Here is an 11,474-nt window from a genome sequence, read left to right as displayed (position 1 = left end):
AATATACGAAAATGGCGAACCTACATTGTGGCCACAACTTTATATCTAGTAAGAGATCTCTTAGCCATTCCACTTCATTGCCAGTAGCCGCTAAGGCTATAAATTCAGCCTCCATAATTTAATGTGAGATGCAAGTTTGTTTCTTGGAGCCCAACTAATGGCTCCACTTCCTGTCGTAAAAATCCATCCTGATGTGGACTTATTGTATCTTAGACTTGTAATCCAACTTGCATCCGAGTAACCTTCTAGTACCACGAGATAATCACTATAGAATAATCCCAATTTTTTTTTGTTTTCTTAAGATAGCCAAAAATCCTAAAAAATTCCTTTCCAATGATCAGTACTAGGACAGTTTGTAAATCTCGCCAATTTGCACACAGCAAATGCAACATCGGGTCTAGTGCAATGCATTGCGTATATTAGACTTCTGATTGCGCTAGCGTATTCAAGTTGCGCTATAGCCCTACCATTATTCTCATTTAACTTGAAGTTTGAATCGTATGGAGTGTTCGAATCCTTGATATTCAAGTGTTTAAAATTTTCCAATACTTTCTCAATGTAGTGAGATTGGCTCAGTGCAAAGCCCCTTTCATGCTTTTTCACCTTTATACCTAGAATTGTATCTACCTCGTTGAGATCTTTCATCTTAAAATTTGAGGCTAGATACTCTTTGGTCTCACGAACACCTTCGATGTTCGTTCCAAAAATCAACAAATCGTCTACATAGAGACAAATAATTACATCGTACCGATCGGTGAATTTAGTGCAAATACATTCATTTGCACCATTATGTAAAAAACCATATGACAAAATAACTGATTTAAATTTCTCATGCCACTATTTAGGTGCTTATTTTAAACCATATAATGGCTTGATCAACTTACACTCTTTAAGTTCATTCCCAGGGACCACAAAACCTTTTGGTTGTTCTATGTAGACTTCCTCTTCGAGATCACCATTCAAAAAAGTCGTCTTAACATCCATTTGATGTACATGTAACTTATGGATGGATGTAAGTGCTATAAAAATTCAAATGGAGGCCATTTTAGCCAGTGGTGCATAGGTGTCAAAATAATCTAGGCTTTCCTTTTGCCTAAATCCTTTAGCCACCAACCTAGCCTTAAAGGTTGGAAAACCCTCTGTTGGAGTATTCTTCCTTTTAAACACATATTTACAGCCGATAGGCTTCGATCCTTGAGGAAGATCAACTAGTATCCAAGTATTGTTGGACAATATTGAATCCATTTTATCATTGATCGCCTATTTCCAAAATGATGCATCCCTAGAAGTCATGGCTTTATCATAGGATTGTGGATCACCATCCACATTAAACATTATGGGGATCTTCCTAATTACAGATTCTCTATTTCTTCAACAATGAATGCTAGAGATTACGAGGACATAAAATTGGGACCAATGTCCTTTACTTTTCTCACTTTTTGACTTTTCCTCAACTCCATATCATTATTGTCACAAAGACTTCTTTTGGTTTGATCCCTTGAGATCATTGGTTGATATTCTCTTTCTAAATTTATTGAATCATTGAAAACCTTATTTTCAATGAATACAATATATCTTATTTCAATTATCGTATTTGACACTAAGTCAAGAACATGATAAGCCTTAAAGTGTTGGGCATATCTAACAAATGCACCTTTGATGGCTCTTGGTCCTAACTTTGTTTTCCGTTGGTTTGGAACTCTATAGTAAGCCAAATACCCCCACACTTTGAAATAAGCTAAGTTTGACATCCGACCCTTCCATAACTCATATGGAGATACTTTGAATTTTCTCGATGATATTCTACTAAGGACATAACACGCAGTCAATAATGTTTCACCTCATAGATTATATGTAAGTTTAGCATTTAACAATATCGAGTTAACCATATCCACTAAAGTACGATTCTTTCTTTCTGCCAAAGCATTTTGTTGCGGAGTATAATACGCGGAACACTCATGTACCATACCTTATTCCTCACAAAATACATTAAATTCATTTGAAAATATTCACCACCTCTATCACTACGAAGCACTTTGATTTTCTTCCTAAACAAATTCATAACCTCATTTTTAAAATGTTTAAACATATCAAAAGCCTCGACTTTAATTTTCATGAGATATATATAAGTAAATCTAGAGAAGTTATCTATAAAAGTGATAAAATATCGTTTTCCACCTTTTGTTAGAGTTCCATTTAATTCATAAACATCCAAATGAATTAAATCTAACACTTGAGAATTTCTTTCATACTTATTAGGAAATGACTTCTTGATAATTTTGATTGAATAAAAATCCATATTTATCCACAAACTCATCATTACTTAGATTGATATAACAATTCTTTTGCATATATTGTAAAATTTTAAAATTAAAATGTGCTAAACGCGCATGCCACACAGTATAAGACTCAACAATATAAGCAGAAGAATTGATTTTATTCATATCAATGCTCAACTTGAACATACACTCGTTACAATATCCTTTTCCTACATATATCAACCTTAAGCTAGACAAACTTATCAGATTCCAAGATAATCTTGAACCCTTTGTTACATAAAATAATCGTGGACACTAAATTATTTCTCACATTGGGAACATGCAACACATTGGTCAAGGTCAGTTTCTTCCCAAATGTGAAGTTGAGTTCCATAGCCCCTTGACCGAGCACCTTAACTGATTGATAGTTGCCCATAAGCACTTCACGGTTGGTCACTAGTTCATAACTCTTTAATTGTTGTCAGTTATTACATACATAGACAGTAGCTCCAGAGTCGAGCCACCAATTATAGGACTTATCGGTCATGGTTATGTTGAGTTTGGTAATCATACCAATCTTCAAACTCTCGATCCCTTTCGTAACTATGGCCACTAAGTCCATAACCTCCACCATTTTGGCTTTAGAAGTTGTAGTATCTTGTTTCTTTTTTAGAAGTTTGCAATCATTAATATAGTGTCATTTCTTATTGCAATTATAACAATTGTGAAATTTTTTCTTCTTGTCTTGCACGCCCTATGTAACAGCCTATTTTTCAATGGTGTCGAAAATGGTGATTTCAGGCCACAAATTCGACAAGTGGGTCTATAAACATTATTATTTAATATTTACGAGTCAAATACAGTATTATATTAAATTTTGATCTGGTAATTTATGTTATTTTAATGAATAATTAAGTTCAAGTGGTGTGTCCCTAAAGTTAAGTGGTTTTAGAAAATGAGGTATCAGGACCTCGTTTCAATACACTAAGACCGTAAATATTTTATTAAATATTTATGAAGTATTGTTAGGGTCATATTAAAATTTGGTTGAGAAATTTTATAGTTAATTAATTAAAAGGACTAAATTATAAAAGGTGCAAAAGTTAAATGCTATGGTGTTATATAAGTTAATTTATTATAGTACCTAAAACTTAAGGTCTAATAAGGTAATTAAACCTTAATTCAACTTAATGGCCAGTTGGTGGTAAGGATATGTATTATTATATGTTAAAAATATAAGTGAATAAAAATAATATATGTTAATTAATGAAAGAAAAGAAAAGAAACATGAGCATATTCATCATTTTTTCTTCAAAACTGATTCACCATTAAAGGAGAACACTAAGCTTCGGTCAAGGCTAGTCCTCATTGCATGGTATGCAATTCAATCCCCTTTTTAGTAATTTTTATGTTTTTGACATTGTATTAGCTTAATCTAGCTAACCCAGGGGTCAAATTGTAAAGTTGTTAAATGTTATAAATTGTTTCATAGATGAATTTAATATGTTTTTGAAGTTTTATCGTAGATTTTTAAGCTTGGTTGTTAAATAAACAAGTTTTGTTGAGTTATTTTTGATAATTTTAATGTTTAGGGATTAAATTGTTGAAAAGTAAAGTTCAAGGTAAATTGTGCGAAGTGAGGAAAAAGGTGGGCTGATATGGAACCTCAAGAAAATCGGTTAACATGAAATTTTATTAATTGTGGTGAAATTTCAAGTTTTGGATTTAGGGACTAAATTGCATAAAAGCTAAAATATTAAGGGTAATTTTGTAAATTTCCCAATAATAAGAGTTATAAGTTAAATTAATTATTTTAAGTTATTGAATGGTTTAATTGAGTGAAACATTATTATTTAGATCACAAAACAAACAAACGAATCAAAATCGAGGAGAAGTTATGGTTGGATTAGTCGTTGGCTTCGTTGTTACAACTGTATTTGTCGAGGTAAGTTTGTATATGGATAGAAATTATTATTTTTCCATTTTGGATGAATGTAAATAGTTATTTATGTTATGGTTAAATTAACGATAAAGATATGATAAATTGTTATTATGGATCAATTAGAGGAATTAATCAAATTAAATGATATGCTAACTATTGCTAATGTATTTTGTGATTATGAATTATATGTTGTCTATTTAAATGTTACTTGAATTAAGGTAAGTTCATAATGTTTGATGTGTAAATTGTAAGTTTCTTGAAAATAAGTTCTTATTGTTGGTAAATTGTATAAATACATGTGAAATTTTATATGTTATTATAGTATTTTAAATATTGAAATTAAATTCATATGAAAGTGATTAATGGATGGTGACAATCCTTGTTGATAGTATGAATATATATTGATATCATATTATGTGTACGGAAACAATGAAGTGCCCTTGATTGATAAATATGTATAAAGGTAATGGATTACATAAAATGCTCGGTTGAATATAGTAATCACTAGGATAAGATTGACATGCCAATAGGGTTAGATGCGCGCTTGTACGAGATTTGTACTTTGGTGCCTCTGTTTGCACTCCGGTGCCTTTGTATACACTTCGATGTCCTTGTTCGTACTACGGTGCCCCTGTTTGCGCATTTGTGCCCCTGTCTGCACTTCAGTGCTCCTGTTATGCATCTATGATGCCTTTGGTGTGATGTAGTTACCCTAGTATCCGAATCAAGTTATTAGTTTATCGGGCTAAATGTTAATGGAATTTACAAAATTATTTATGTGATTAAAGGCTAATGTATAGTCAAGATATTAGTAAATGTTAAATGTTCGATGAATTACTTGATCATATGTGAGTATAATTATATTGATGATTATACGGTTAAAGATAGATATTTATACACATATATGAATGAGTTTGGATTGAATTATTATAATACAGAAGCATACGATGAACCATGTTCAAGATTAATCCTATAAGTGCTTCAGAAATGAATAACATGTATGATTAATCTATTTATTTAGTTTTCACATTGTTTAGTAAAAGGAAGTGATTCTAGGATGATATGTTTATACAAAAGTTTGAAACGAAAGATGAGTTACGAATGATTATATGTTAAATGTGTAAGTGTTATGGTAAGAAGAAATGTTTAAGTGAAATGGTTATATGAAATGCTTATAAGGAAAAATATATATGCATATGCAAGGTTACACCAATTATCAATGAAAGGTGTAGTGAATAGAAAACGAAAGTTAGCTTAAGATATAATGAAAATTATGCTTAGTTGTTTATTCTAATATGTTCAGCGGTTAAGTTGCCTTTATACGAACTTACTAAGCATTATTGTTTACGTTAGTAGTTTTCTTTTCCTGTAGATCATTGGAAGGCTCGATTTGGTTGGAAGCTCGTCTTGGTTGGAAGCTCGTCAGAGACCTATCACACTATCTAGAGGTCAATTTGGTAGTTTTTGAGTATTTTGGCCAAGGTTAATAATGGCATGTACAGGTCTTTTGTATTGATGGCTCATTGATGTATTAAATGGTTGAATTAGTATGCTTGTGTCTTGAAGTTTATGTTTATATGATGAACTTGTATTGCTTGTTAGGTAAGGTCATCTTGACCACTTTTAGTGATTGAAAAGCATGATCTTTTAGTATGTTTTGATGGCTTGCATTTGGTTATAAATGGTAGTTAATTGAACTTGGTTATTATGTTTGTATTATGGCAATATTGACATGTTTAGGTATTTGATGTTTTGATGTATTTGTGTTGCCTTGAATGAAATATTGGTTAGATGAATTAGGGTTTTTGAAATGGCATCTTTAGGTGTGTTTGAATGATGTTTAAGGCTCTTGGAAGTGTGCACAATTGGATTGTATATTTATGCATAGTTTGGTTATGAAATGGCTTGATCTTAGGTGAAGTTTGGGTTCACACGGCCTAAGACACGGGCTATCACATGGCTGTGTGAGACACATAGCCTAGCGACATGGCCGTGTGTCATTTTTGAGTTTCTTGGTGTTCAAGTTAGTGAGTTACATGGCTTAACATGCGGCCTGGCACACGGGTGTGTAAGACAACTCAGGGAGTTACATGGCCTGACCCTACTTAGTGGGTTACACGGTGAGGACTTGTTCAAGAGTCACATGGTTGTATGACCCTTGTTTCTTGTTTTTGTAACTTTTTTCCTAAACTTTCCATTTTGTTTCAAATTGGTCCTAAATTGTTTCCAAGCTATTTTCTATGGCTTCGGAAGGCCGACTTAGGGACAAAATGTATGTGATTGAATGGCTTATGATATGTTTAAGATATTGAATGTTATGATGTTGTATGATTTTTAGTTGATCAGTAATACTCTACAACCCTAATCCGGCGACAGATTCGGGTTAGGGGTGTTACATCATTGGTATAGGATGTGGCCTTTCGCTTACCATTTCAAGAGTTTTTGGACTCACTCACATGGTTCACTTTAGAATTTTGGGGAAGATACACCGCATCACGCTTTCTAATTTCCTCTTCAATATACAAATACCTAAGTATTTTCTCCATAGTGAAGTTCTTTGCTATATGTAGAAGTTTCTTCCGATAATTGTTTCAAGACGAGGGTAACTTTGAGATGATAGCCCCGACTTGTAACAATTCTAGAATAACAACTTTCAAGTCACGAAGCCTACTTACAACGACTTGTAATTCAAGGACTTGATCCATGATCGGGACACTATTGAGCATTTTGAATTCGAAATACTTTATTATTAAAAATTTTATCAGTACCTTATCACTTACTCTTGTATTTCTCTTCAAGAGCTTTCCATATTTCCACCTAGGATTACATTGACATGTAGAGATCATACAATCGATCAGACAAGGTGTTGAGGGTATGTCCTCGACATGTGAAATTGTCTTCTTCGCATTTCTTCTTGAGTTCAACCACTTTCGCAATTTCCTCGGGGTTGGCATTGGGGGAAAGATCCTCCACGGGTTGTAGGTTTGGATCTAGAACGTATGCCACATTTAAGACAGTAAGAAGGAACAACATCCTGTCTTTTCAACAATTGAAGTTTGAACCATCAAATTGATTATGTTTCATTAACTCTTGGTTTATCACTTCGAATGTGGTGGTAGCCTTCGTTATCATCTCCAAAATAGTTCTCTTTGATTGTTGGATATATTGAGTGGAGAAGATAGATCCTGAGACGATATTGAATTAAACAATAGACTTCAAGGCGCGGGTGACACTTTCTAGGGAAAACTATTTCCCCTATACAAAGTTGCTAGAGGGTTAAGACAAAGGTTTTCTCAGGATACAATGAAGCTTTTGAATTTCCTTTGATTAGTAAAATCAAGGAATTCCTTAACTCTTACTCTAATTTCTGAAAATAGGATTGATTGTAATGATTTTGTGAGCACCATAGACCCTTTATTTATATGCACTTAATGGATAGTATTTTGAGGAGTCACAACCTTTCACGTTGGACATTTTTCTTAAAAGAAATATGTCTCATGGAAATGTATCCATTGAATGATAAATCATCACTTTCTAAATTTGAATAAGTGCTCATCAATAATTAAATTAACAAGCTACAATTTTCAACAGTTGTAAAGTACATTGCACTCCTAATAGAAGACATACGTTTGAATAATTTCTAATTGAATTGAAACTAAGTTTTTACTATTCAGAGTAAAACTCTAATAAATACATTATATGGATCTCGACATCGGTGGTGAGTGTCAGAATAAAACCCTAATGAAAGATGTAGGTTAATCAACTATCGTAAACCTAACTCTAATAAATGATTTGTATGACCTTAACACTAATTGATGTCTTGTTTAGGTATACACTATTTTTTTTACCATTTAACACAATCTAGCCGTAATTAGTTAGAGTCAACACTCATGGATGGCGTCGTTTTCATGATTATAAATATCTTTCTCCTATTTTTTTTACACCCTAATTGATGTTGCCTCCCATCATTGTCAACTGCTTAACCCAAAATACTCTCCATATCTTTTCGTTTCACTTTAAGTTTGATCTTTAAAACTCTAATATGGCTATGTTGAAAGAACCAAATCATATAGCTCATGTAATCATTAATATGGTAATTTTTTATTAAGTTATTCTTGAAAAAATATTATTTATTTATTATTTACATTAAATCTTATTTATGTTGATTTTAGAATATTGATTTTTTTCTTTCATTTATGTACTAGGTTGAGGAATGAAACCTTTATATTCGGAGTAAGGTACATTATTTGATGTCAAACAAGCAGTATGATCAGCTTGCAAACTGTCTATGTTAGAGTTGTGTGACCCCAATTCTAAGAGATTGCTTGCAAGTCAAGTTAAACAAAATATATTTTCTTTTTAAAAGATTTAGTATTTATTAGTATAATATATTTAGCATTTATTAGCATAGTTTATTTGACCTACTAATTTAGCCTATAAATAGGTTCTTTTACAACCTTAGAAAACACACGCATTAGAGATTAGAACTCATTACACATTTAGAGAATTTTGTGTTTATGTTTTGAGGGTTCTTTGTTTTCGAGTTTTTCGGGGTTTAGTTTTTCATCTCCATCTTTTGCACTTTTCGTTCTTTGCCATTATAGTAAAATCATCTTTGCCCATGGTTTTTTATCCTCTTTGGAAGGGTTTTTCCACGTTAAATTTGTGTGTTCAATTTCTCAATTTATTCCGCTATTTTTGCTACTTGTTGCTTAATCGATTCGATCCTATGAAGTGGTATCAGAGCTAGTTTAATTTTCATAAATTAGCCCGTTTAGAGATGGCTGAAACAATGTTTGAAATTGAGAAGTTCGATGGTGAGACAAATTTTAATCTGTGGTAAGTTCGAATGATGGCAATTCTAGTTCAAACCAGCTTGAAAAAGGTTGTTACCAGGAAAAAACCTGAAAATATAAATCAAACAGAATGGGAAGAGCTTGATGAAAAAGCCTTTTCTGCAATCCAGTTGTGCCTCACGAATACGGTATTACAGGAGGTATTGATGGAGAAGATCTCATCTGCCTTGTGGAAAAGGTTAGAAACTCTTTATGCGACTAAGTCTCTAGCTAACCGTTTAGTGTTGAAATAACGTCTATTTACGATTCGCATGAACGAATGTGAGCTTCTTAGACATCACATTAGTTAATTCATTACTCTTTTAAATGATTTAAAGAACGTTGAGGTTCATATTGACGATGAAGATCAAGCTATGTTATTATTGTGCTCTTTACCCCATTCATACAAGTCTTTCAGGGAGACCTTGATTTATGGCAGAGACAAACTCTCGTTCGAAGATGTGAAGGGTCATTTGTTGAGTAGAGACAAACTCAATAGTGTGTTTGGTTTGGATAGCAAGGCAGATAGGTAAGTTTTCGTTTTGGTAGCATCAAAGAAACGAGACAAAAGGTGTTGCTATTGTAAAAAGTTAGGTCACGTCAAAGCAGATTGTTATAAACTGCTAAATAAAAGAGCTGCTGAGAGTAACGAGAAAGATGTAGCTGGTGCTAATTTGGACGATGAAAACGGTGATGATTTCTTATTAATGTTAACGAGTGATAACCCCAAGCTCACATCTTAGTGAATCCTAGATTCGGGATGTTCTTTCCACATGTGTCTCAATAGAGAATGGTTTTCCACATACAATTCAGTTTAAGGTGGAGTTGTGCGTATGAGAAATGATTCATCTAGTAAGGTAATTGGTATTGGTATTGTAAAAATTAAGCTACGCGATGGGACGATTAGGACACTCTCAGATGTCAGGTATGTACTTGATTTACGAAAGAATCTCATCTCATTGAGTATTTTAGACTTGAAAGGATGCAGAATTAACATCGAGTCGAGCGACATTAAAGTACCTCATAGAGCTCTCGTTTTGTTGAAAGGTAAAAGAACTGGAAGTCTTTATATTATGGAAGGTTCTACTGTGACCGGTGAAATCAAGCATCTCTCGTCCGTTACGTAGTCGAAGTCAACTCGTTTGGAGCGAAGGTAACTTGGTCATAGGAGGGAAAAAGGTATGACCATTTCGTTGAAGAGAGGTTCTCTTTTGGATACAGGTTTTGAAAATTTAGGGCACTGTGTTCGTAAAAATCAGACCCGAGTTAGTTTTGATTTTTCAGTGCACAAGTCGAAGGCTAGAAGTCTTCCAGCTTCTAAGCACAAATTTGACTCAGTTAATTCTCTACATAGTTCAAGATAGGCCCGTGGCGGGCTTTGGCAAAGATGGCATTGTAAGAATTCGTGTCAAGGTGGAGATTGTTAGAGTTGTGTGACCCAAATTCTAAGAGATTGCTTGCAAGTCAAGTTAAACAAAATATATTTTCTTTTTAGAAGATTTAATATTTATTAGTATAATATATTTAGCATTTATTAGCATAGTTTATTTGACCTACTAATTTAGCCTATAAATAGGTTTTTTTACAACCTTAGAAAACACACCCATTAGAGATTAGAACTCATAACACATTTAGAGAATTTTGTGTTTGCGTTTGAGGGTTCTTTGTTTTCGAGTTTTTTGAGGTTTAGTTTTTTATCTTAATCTTTTGTACTCTTCGTTCTTTTGCCATTATAGTAAAATTATCTTTTCCCGTGGTTTTTTATCCTCTTTGAAGGGGTTTTTCACGTGAAATTTGTGTGTTCAATTTCTCAATTTATTCCACTATTTTTGTTGCTTGTTGCTTAATCGGTTCAATCCTAATAGTATATAACAAGTTTTTTTTACGGTGGCAAAATTACCTTCACTTCTTCTACAGTGAATCAAAATAAGTTAGTAACATGTAGTCCTAATCATGGTTCTTCCAATCAAAGGAGTTGTTGTTAACGAGAAGGTTGAATTCAAGCTTGAGCAAAAGATGTAAAGGTTACTTAGCCATTATCCTGAAGATAAGAGAGATTTAAAGGTTGCCCAAGTGAAGTTGACATGGCTACATAGATTGGTCGAGCATCCACTAATAGATGGTGTCAACAATGAAAAGTTTGACCAATATGTTAGATCATACATATTGTGTGTCATCATTGAATTGCTTATAGAAGATAATTCAAGGAAACTTGGATATTTAATGTATCTACAATTGTTGGAGGACATCATTTGTGTCTACACAGACAGATAAGGGCTTGAAGTGTTAGCATTCTTGTACCAAGTGCTTGTTAGAAAAAATGGTTAAGAAAACGATTTTACAGTTATAGCGATAGATTTAAAAATTTCAAAACTGTGTCTTTTGTGATATTTATAGTAATAAACTTTAACTGAATAGTACTTGTGCTTTGTGTGAGAC

The sequence above is a fragment of the Gossypium raimondii genome, chromosome 9 (genome assembly GCF_025698545.1).
Source record: "Gossypium raimondii isolate GPD5lz chromosome 9, ASM2569854v1, whole genome shotgun sequence".
In the NCBI taxonomy this organism is placed as follows: domain Eukaryota; kingdom Viridiplantae; phylum Streptophyta; class Magnoliopsida; order Malvales; family Malvaceae; genus Gossypium; species Gossypium raimondii.
The sequence above is the reverse complement of the archived record's forward strand: the minus strand, read 5'-3'. Positions refer to the sequence as shown.